Source organism: Hylobates moloch, unplaced genomic scaffold, assembly GCF_009828535.3.
Source record: "Hylobates moloch isolate HMO894 unplaced genomic scaffold, HMol_V3 SCAFFOLD_15, whole genome shotgun sequence".
Lineage (NCBI taxonomy): Eukaryota > Metazoa > Chordata > Mammalia > Primates > Hylobatidae > Hylobates > Hylobates moloch.
This window is the reverse complement of record NW_026652290.1, coordinates 19,343,243-19,354,213: the sequence shown is the minus strand read 5'-3', so window position 1 is coordinate 19,354,213 and position 10,971 is coordinate 19,343,243.

Sequence of the window (10,971 nt, the reverse complement as noted above, 5' to 3'; positions counted from 1 at the left end):
TTTAATATGTGCGTTGTTAAGAAATAAGCTAAATTTTGTTTATGTTTGCAAATCAAACAAGTTTAAGGTCATTTATGAGGCCTACCTGTCTTTGTCTGCTCAGAAATTCTCCAGGTCTGGTCCCCATTTTAATTTACTTTAACACCCCAAATTTGTAGATGTGGACTCTCAAGCATAGAACGGTTAAAGATTATAAAAACAAAACAAAACAAAACAAAAAAAACTTGCTGAGAGTAACTCAGCTAGAAAGTAGAATCAGATCGAAGATTCAGATATTGGCAGGTGGATTTCACAGCCTTTTCTCAACCAATACACTATGCTGCCTTTCATATATACAGTAAGTAATAGGTGCTATGAACTGAATTTTGTCTCCCTAAAATTTGTATATTGAAGCCTTATCCCCCAGTACCTCAGAATTTAATTGTATTTGGAGATAGGGTCTTTATAGAGTTAATTAAAGTGCAATGAGGTCATTAGGGTAAGCTGTGATCCAATGTGAATGATGTCCTCATAAAAAGAAGACATTTGGACACCAGACATGGACAAAAGGAAGACAATGTGAAGATGCAGGGGAAAGATGGCCAAGTGCAAAGACAGAAACCTGGAATGTATTCTTTCCTCAGAGCCCTTGGAAGAAACCAACCCTGCTCGTATCTTAATCTCTAACATCTAGCTTCCAGAAATGTGAGAAAATAAAATTCTGTTGTTTAAGCCAACCAGTCTATGGTACTTTACTGTGAAAGCCCTAGCAAAGTAATACAGTGGTAGAAACTTCATTCTCAAAGCACCTAAATGTACTTTAAATATTAAAGGTACTGAATAAATATGTGTTTATCCATGAAGATTTGACTTGTTTAAATAAATTGAGATCATCAAATAGTTAACTCACTTTGTAGCTCCAGAAATAGCAGTTTTAAAATATGGCAAATTACATTTGCCAATGTAATTTTTGGATCTCTAGTTTGAGCTAGTTTTCTAGCTTATAGAAACTAAGATATCTAGATCTCAGTTTAGAGCTCATTTTTAGAGAGGACTACATAAGAGGAAAACATTTGAAGAGAACAGATCCTACCAGAATACGAAAAGAGACACAAGCTAAAGAGATAAAGGAACTGCAGAGACAGATTCTCAACATTTAAATTTGGTATAGAGCCATCATTTTTTTCTCTGGCATTTAAACCATTTGTGCTGAAAATCCAAGTGCTTGTTACAATATATTGATTTTTTCTTTTTTTCCCCACAATCTAAACACACTGACATTTCACTAGCACTTTTTAAATAGTTTGAGATCTACTGCATTTGTCATTTAAAATTTAACTGATGTCTATGAAACTAAATACTTCTAGTAACACTTTGGTGTGGTTGATCACTCCTAAAAGACATGGCTAGGAGAAATGGGACATAAGATTGGGAATTTTATAATAAATCTTTGAATATATTATATATTGACTTCTTTCAATGAGTAACTAAAGCTCAAGGAGAACACTGGCTAAAGATTAAGATTAGATCTGGCTCCTTGCTTCAATGTGATGAAAATAAGCAAATCTTACAAGCTTTGTATCTTTTTTCTTTTATATTCCTGTGAGAAGTAGAAATTATTCAGGGAGACAATAAAAATAAAAAGACAAGGAAGCTTTGTAAAAGACAAAAACTTGAGCCTAAGCACCCCCATCACTATCATAGATGCTGACTGAAATCAGCAAAGGAACATAAACAAAGAGGGAACATGTGTAACAAACATAGAGACTAGGAAATGGTGCCATCAAATATGTCAAAGAGTTGTTATTGGATATGGTATATATGAAGACATATTAGAAGAAAATCCTAATAATAAATATCAAAAGAGAAGGAAACTTTGCTTTCTTGAGGAAAAAAAAAGCAGTATGATTGAAGGAATAAAAGTAAGTATATAGACTATCTATTTTGTAATCTTAACATTGAAAAGAATTGTCTTTATGAAATAAGATTCAGATGAATAGATAAGACTACAAATACAATAGACAATCGTGTAAGACAGAAAATGTAAATCAATTAATAATGCATTATTCAAAAATATTACAATACAAGCAGCAAAATAACTGACAAAAGTTTAATTAAACTATGATCAGAAACATTGTGAACATTGAACAGAGACCTAAAATATGGATAATGGATCTTACTAAAGAAATTTCCAGGGAGATGAAACAAATGACAAAAATATTATGAAGCCAATAAACCTGAGCTGAAGAATGGCCTAAAGATGAAGCTCAGGGGAATAACATAAACTAGAAAAAAAGGAGGACAAAAGTCATTTAACTTTTTACCTAGTAATTTTTATTTTTAAAAAAAGAATTAAGAATTCACGACAAACCCCAAAATAAGAGGCTGAAGCATAATTCTAACAGTTAAATTTGCCTGTAAACAGACAATTAAGTGTCTTGTCTTCTAACATTTATTTGATGGTTCATTCAACACAGAGGATACTTTGCTGAGGAAGATAGATAATACAGGCAAGAGAGCCAGGTACAGAAGGGGGCACCTAATTTAGGTGGGTACGACAAACACAGAGAACAAAATAAACAAGAAGTCTCATCATGATCTAGCAATTAATTTCCCTGAACTTATTACCATTCATTCCTTTCTATTATTCACTAAGAATGTTGACTCTTGCATATAGGAAGCAGTACAAGCAATCCAGCAGTGGCTGGAAAAACCTGCATGCTGGGGAACAGCTGATGGAAAGTAAATTAAAGAACTTAGGGAGCCACACTAGGACCCTTCAATTAGAGAAGTAGCCTCTGGATTCAGCCCAACTCTGAACGTGGCAGAATTATTGTAGTGGCAGTGCTAATCTTAGAAGCTGGCAGTCTTCCAGTTTCTTTGAAGCAGTCCCTTGCTTGGCATCTGCTCCTGGTCTTTGAACTCCAGAGATAAGTTTGCCTATTGACAAAACCAAAACCATTTTATTCTCATGGGAGTGTCTTTTCTATGTGCCCCTATGTTAACTTTTAATGCTCAGAATAAGGGAGGGAAATAAAGTTTCCATGAAAAAATAGAATGATGCTCTGGGTAACTGCTATACAGTATGCACCACTAGTGATTTTTAAGAATTTTGATGCTAGAAGTGTCTGGAGTTGAGTCAGTTGAATGCCAGTATTCTCTGAAGAAGACATATACACTCACTTTCACTACTGACGAAGCCAGAGATACCCAAGGATCCTGAAATATTATATCTTTGACTTCAGGAGCTCATCCAATGGCATTGCATAAATCCTTCTTTATATAAATCAGTCAGCATCACCTCCTGTGGCTTCCAATCAAACCAATCTTGAATGTCCTGAGTAAAAGATACTGGTAACAGGTGTATAAGTGCAGGTGCTTGGGTTAGGCGCTAGTGAATTACATTATCGACTGTGTCGATTTGTGACTATTGAGACAAAGAGGAAGGTTTGCAGAAACGTCTAATTGTAGAACTATTAAAATATTTTTCTCTGATTTTTCGTAGTATTGATTTGCAGTTCTCTGCTATTCCATCTGAACAGGTAAAATTGGCTCTTTCTTACTCTGATTCTGCATTTCAGATTCCAGATTACTTAAAATTTGAATCTTGGTGTTAGTGATTAAGGGACAATGAGAATAGAAAATAGAATTGTTCATATTCTTTGCAGCAATAATAGATAAAATAAGATGTGACAAAGTCACACCTAAAAATTATCAGCTGTATATGAAGAAAAATCTCAGAATTCACATGACACAGCTGAATAAGCCATTTTGCTCAGTACAACTGTTGAGTTAAGACTGGAAAAATTAAATTCTCTAGGATTCTTATAGGAACATTAGGGCATTATAAGGAAAGATTTGGATCCTTAAAAAAAACAAAACAGCAATAACATAGATAAGCCAGAAAATTTCAAGAATCATATCCCCCTAATAGCAGTTTTAAAATATGGCGTGTAAATCTTTTTCTTTTCTTTTTTTTTTTTTTTTTTGAGACAGTATTTTGCTTTATTTGCCCAGGCTGTAGTGCAATGGACTGATCTCAGCTCACTGAAACCTCCACTTCCCAGGTTCAGATGATTCTCCTGCCTCAGCCACCCGAGTAGCTGGGATTACAGGCACCCACCACCACACCCAGCTAATTTTGTATTTTTAGTAGAGACAGGGTTTCACCATGTTGGTCAGGCTGGTCTCAAACTCAGACCTCAGGTGATCTGCTTGCCTCGGCCTCCCAAAGTGCTCGGATTATAGGAGTGAGCCACTGTGCCCAGGCTCCCTTAACATTTCCACCATTGAGACATAGGAAACATATTCCTTTCCACCAATCAGGACCCTGAAAATACCTGACTTGAATATGGCAGAACTTACGCTATGCCAATTTCAAGGCTTCAGCCTCAAGAAAATTGCAGCTTCTGTTTCCCCCCTCCCCAAACTTTCCTTGGGATACTGAGGAACCCAACTACCACACCACAAGGAAGCCCAAACTAGCCCAAGTAAGAGATCACATGGAATGGCCTTGTGTAGGTGTTCTGGCCCTAAGCTATCAACTTCCAGACAAGCAAGTGAAGATGCATCCATGTGATTCCAGTTCCCAAATGTTGAATTATTTCCAGCCTTCACTTTACCCTGCTAAGACCTCAGAGACCATAAAGCAGAGATGATGCATCCTCACTATGACCCTTCCAATTTTCTAACCCACAGCATCTGTGAGTATAATCAAGTGGTGTTTTTTATAACACAAAACTTTTTAGTGGTATGTTATTCAGCTAAAACGTTTTAGTAGTATGTTAACTGGCACATACCTACAAATATTTTGATGTGGTATCCCCCTGCAATCTTACAATGAACTTTCTGGCCATAAGTAAATAACAATCCATTAGAAAATGTATATATTTTTTCATAGGTTATGAAAACTCTCAAGACAATCTGAAAGTGTTTAATCAATAATAGCAAATTAGAAATTCGGAGCAGATAGGCTGGGCGTGGTGGCTCACGCCTGTAATCCCAGCACTTTGGGAGGCCGAGGCGGGCGGATCACGGGGTCAGGAGACCAAGACCATCCTGGTTAACACAGTGAAACCCCGTCTCTACTAAAAATACAAAAAAATTAGCCAGATGTGGTGGTGGGCCCCTGTAGTCCCAGCTACTTGGGAGGTTGAGGTGGGAGAATGGCGTGAACCCAGGAGGCAGAGGTTGCAGTGAGCCAAGATGGAGCCACTGCACTCCAGCCTGGGCAACAGAGTGAGACTCCATCTCCAAAAAAAAAAAAAAAAGAAGAAGAAAGAAAGAAAAAATAAATTTGGAGAAGATAGAATTTATTGCAATAGCTCACCTGAAATATTGTAATTTGTATGATAGCTCAACAACCAGCTACAGGTCTATGCAGAATTAATACACAAACCTGAACCAGTAATGGCCAAGGCTAGCTTACAATTAAAGGTCTAAGAATTCCCTAGTCATTATGCAGAAGAAGGGATTTAAAAACACCAGGAGACATGAATTTTATGAATTCTGTGCTACACATATATTTTGCCTATCTACTGCTTCATTCTTGTATGCTGTTAAAATCCACTAGAATCTTTCTTTTTCCACATTAAGGGAATATGTTGGAATCTTTCAAAAGTGCTTTACCCTTTTTATGTCTTCATCAGCAAATTTTGAATTTCTAATTTAGCTTGAAAGGAAGACTGACTGAGCTAAGATAACAATTTATATTATCATAAATATAATTGGAGACTGGCCTTAATTGTGACTATTGCTCCACTTATGTGCCTTGGTACTTGATGTACAGTTCTTGAACTAGCAAACATATTGTTCTCCCTTCTAGAACAGGGGGACATCCAAAGCCAACCTCTCTCATCTGATATGGGAACTCTATACCAATAAAGCTCTGATACTTTATTCCTGCCACAATTTAAACTGTAGATCAAGCTTGTCCAACCCACAGCCTGCAGGCTGCATGTAGCCCAGGATGGCTTTGAATGCAACCCAACACAAATTCATAGACTCTCTTAAAATATCTGTTATGAGATATTTTCCAATTTATTTTAGCTTATTAGCTATCATTAGTGTTACTGTATTTTATGTGTGGGCAAAGACAATTCTTCTTCTTCCAATGTGGTCCAGGGAAGCCAAAAGATTGGACACCCCTGCTCTAGAGTCTTTGATCCCTTGGAGCCTAACAAGTCAACAGATTGGTTTATTACATTAATGATGAAATTCTGACAGGATCTAGTAAGCACAAGTAATAAGTTCCCTACAAACTTGCAAAAATATGTGGACGATGGTGTACATGAGATAAATCTCACAACAAATACAGAATACTAGTACCTCAGTGAAGTTGTTGAGAATATATTGGCCTGGGCTGATTTGAGACGTGCACTCCAAAGTGAAGATACAGCCTACAACTTATTTAACTAAAGATATTTAATAACTGTTGTGCTTAGTTCAATTTTACAGGTGACATACACCATGTTTAAACACCCTTCTTCCATTAATTAGATGGACAAAGTGTTTTATGCTTAGAGTGGAGGCCTTCCATGATAGCTTCTAAGATGGCTGCTAGTGATTTCCTACCTCCTTGTATTCAAGTCCATTTTAATTCCATTCCCTTGAGTATGAACTGGACCTACTAGTATTCAGCAAATAGAATATGGTTAAATTAAAGAGATTTCACTTCTACAATCAAGTTAAAATACAACACTTTGGCTTCCTTTATCCTTTCTCAACTGTTCACTCTGATGAGGCCAACCATAATGTTCTGAACTGTGGCATGAAAATGTTCACATGTCAAAGAAGTAAGGGAGGTCCCTGGCTAACATTGAGAAAAAGAACTGAGACCCTCAGTCCAGTAGCCTTCAAGGAACTGAATGTTGCCAACAGCCACATGAATGAACTTGGAAGCAGATTCCACCTCTCCTCCCCATTCAAGCCTTCAAATAAGACATCAGCTTTGGCCAACATTTCAGTTCAGCCCTATGGAAGAAATTGAACCAGAGGACTCAGTTTAGCTGTGCCCAGAATTCCTGATCCACAAAACCTGTAAAATAATAAATATTTGTTTCAAATCACTAAGTTTTCAGGGCAATTTTTCTTTAATACAGAAACAGGTAACTAATACAACATTTAAGATGGGCTAACAATCTGGTGCTTCCACCCCAAAGCCCTTATTAAGAAGTTCATGTTCAATATATCTGCAGCAGACTGAAGTGATATGTGGTGCCTGATGCAACCACGTGTAAGAGTAGTGGAACAGAGGACTGTTAGGTCAGGATCCATTTAGAGTGAAACCATTGTTTTTTTAAGAGTTCCTGATCATAGCGAAGCATATAACCACTGGACTTTAATGGCAGTGTGGACCAGAAGTTTTCCAATATTTCTAGCTAAGCACATCCAACAGCATTTCATCAGAAACTAGTTCCAAACAGACCTTGAAGTCATAAATAGTTACACATATACAGCTATGGTGCATCTTCACTCATTATATAATGACTTTATAGTATAATGGCCAGTTGATGAAGATGAAAACCTGGAGCCTGATTTAAAGATGCCATCACACAACATAGTAGAGCCAGCCAGATCCGTATTGCAGCAGTGTTAAAACTTTTCTCAGGGATTATCAGGTAACAAAGAAAAGAAATCTTCTCATTGGCAGATGTTCAAAAACTATACCTTTTTTTTCATTTTGCCTCAAAGGAGTAGATGGCCTCGGGTCAAGATATATACTGATTCTCAGTGACCAATAGTCTGGTCATATGTCTAATAAAGGAATAGTAATATGAGAGGGCTTTGTGGCAAAAAGTTTTGGTGAAAGAATATGTGACTAAAGAGCTACGAATGGACTTAGAGCAATTCTAGAAAATTGTTGGTTTGTGACAGATTAGATATTTAAACAAACAGAAAACCCCGCAAATCTTTCACAACAGATGTCTTCAAAACTGCTGGCTTAGAGTCTGAAAATATGTGTGTCCTATGTGAATATGCACCAGAAGGCCACCATTGCAAAACAGCCTCTCCATAATCAGGACACAGTGAGCCTCTGTGGATGTCCGTTAGCCTCCTTTCCCCTCCAAGCCAGGGTTCATACAATGAGCTCAAGAAACAAAGTCGTTAAAGGGAAGACATGGGACAGATTCATGCATTTAACCATATGAAGATTTCCCGTACCAGGTTTGGCCTCGCTATTCCTCTTGCTGAGACCAACTCCAAATCCATTATATGACACCATGCATTAGTGAACCAGCCAGCTCTCTGGTAGTAGGTTGATTACATGTGACCCCTTCTATCATGAAGGGGGAAAAGATTTGTCCGCACCAAATAGACCCTTAATCTAGATTTGAAGTTACTTTCCCTGCTGCTGTCAATATCATTCATCCATGAAATTACTCAATGCTTTGTACTCTGCATCCAACCAAGAAACCAATTGAAAGTAAAAGAAGTAAACAGGGGGCTGTTTGTGAAATTCACTGGCCTTATTTTCTATCAATCAGCTGTAAGTGACTGTTTCCCTAAACAATAGCAAAGTCCATTGAAAGCTGGGGGTACAGCCCAGGTCAATGGTAAGATGCTGTTTCTCCCATAGAGATAATCTGTCACTATTCCATACAAATAAACCCAGTGCCATGAACAAAGGAGTAACGGTAGAGGAGTTAAACATGTCTGTCAGGATTATAGCTAATAGGCCACTGAAAATTTTGACTTCTCTCAGTTGTATAGAGGGCTTATTGCAAGGGAATAAGCCCCTAATCATGGTTTCATTAAACTGTAAGCTAAAAACGACCTGGCTTTATGAAACTCTTTTTTTTTTCTTTTTTCTTTTCTTTTTTTGAGACAGAGTCTTGCTGTCGCCCAGGCTGGAGTGCAGTGGCGCGATCTCAGCTCACTGCAGGCTCCGCCCCCTGGGGTTCACGCCATTCTCCTGCCTCAGCCTCCGGAGTAGCTGGGACTACAGGCGCCCGCCACCACGCCCGGCTAATTTTTTGTATTTTTAGTAGAGACGGGGTTTCACCATGCTAGCCAGGATGGTCTCAATCTCCTGACCTTGCGATCTGCCCGCCTCGGCCTCCCAAAGTGCTGGGATCGCAGGCGTGAGCCACTAAGCCCAGCCAGGAATTTTTTTAATTATCGGATTTGACCTTCCAGAGCAAATATGATGGGTATTTAGGAATATCCAGGAAAAAGAAATGGTTCTTGCTGGCTGCCTTTTATTCTGCCATCACAATGGTCAAGGCTTTCTTTTATTAAGATTAAGTATTGTCCTTGCTCCTCCATGTAAGTAAAGGTGCATAGTGAATTCAGTTAGAATATAGAAGGGGTAGGTGAAGTAGTAATTTATGACTATATTCCAGTTGCAAATCCAAGGGCACTCACTGGTCTTTCTATAATTTCATAGCTGCCATACTAAATGTATTATGTGTTTTAATATACATGTTTCTTTCACCCCTCTAACATACATAGGATGTATTTATAACAGGAAAACTACTATTTTTCTCTAATGAATATAGAAAACAGATATGATCAACACATATAGAGAGGAAGATTAAGCATCACCAAGATATTTTGAGTTAGAAATTAGAGAAGAAATTAGAGTCCTTTGGGCTGCAAGTAAAATCAAACTAAACTCAAACTATTTTTAGTCAGTCACACACCTGAAAGTTCAGAAGTAGAGCAGGCTTTCCTTCATTTTCCTCAGATTTTTTCTCATTTCTTCTCTCTACATCGGCTTGCTACTCGGGTGGAAGCCAATGCCCTGGGCAGAATAGACCATGAACCTGGGCACAAAACATCCACAGTAAAAGAGACAATTACTTACTTCCTATCTCTCTGAAAAGCCAGAATTTTTTCCCAAGAAATCTCCAAAGTTGTTTCTCTCAAAACTCACTAGTCTACTAAAAATACAAAAAATTAGCTGGGCGTGGTGGCGGGCACCTGTAGCCCCAGCTACTCGGAGAGGCTGAGGCAGGAGAATGGTGTGAACCCGGGAGGCGGAGCTTGCAGTGAGCCGAGATCGCGAGCTTGCAGTGAGCTGAGATCGCGCCACTACACTCCATCCAGCCTGGGCGACAGAGCGAGACTCCGTCTCAAAAAAAAAAAAAAAAAAAAAAACTCACTAGTCAGAATTAAGGTATAGCATTTATTATAAACAATATCTGACAAGGGAGATGTTATCACACATAAACATTTGAAGCTGTGATGGTCATTTGTGAAGTATATGTGTTTGTGAAGAAAGAGTTAAAAATACAAGAATGAAAATTGGGGTGATGTTTAAAAGGGTGAAAGGGAGGCAAATACTAAGTAGACTATCAACAATGTACACAACAACACAGACCATGTAACATAAAATTGGAATTCAGGAACTGGTAATAAAAAATGTGTTGTCTCCTGTTGGACAGAATGTGAGTGACTTTATGACAGTATTATGAAAATAGAAGGATCATACCAGAATCATATTAGTTCAGGCATCTTTGGGTGTAGAGAATAATAGTTTATTTGCATTTGCACAGGGGTGGATCTCCAAAGGCTATATCTGTGCTACATGATTCTGTACCCTTGATCACAGCTATATCACATAATGGTAGACTTTTGACTCACTGGAACCCACGTAGATTCTTTCTCTAGAATTTTGTGTCTGAATAGAGTAAACCAAAGACCAAAGATCCCTGAGGCTGTCATCCTCTTTGCAGTGACAGGGAAAAAAATATCTACAAACTCCAGCTAGTAAGAATTTCAGAGCTTCGCTTATCCATGCCTCTCCTGCAGTTTGGTTGTGTAGCTTCCATTAATGCTGTGATCAAATCGAATCACCTAGTAAAACCTATTTTTTTGCTAAAGTTATCTGATTTCTGTTACTCACAACCTTATATACCATTAAACAATACAGGTATGCTGTCAGGTTGGAAATCACTGATATAGTTCAAACTTTTAACAATGAAGAAAATGAATTCTAGAAGGTGTAAGTTGCTTTATACAAGGACATTCAGTTTCTTAGAAGTTAAA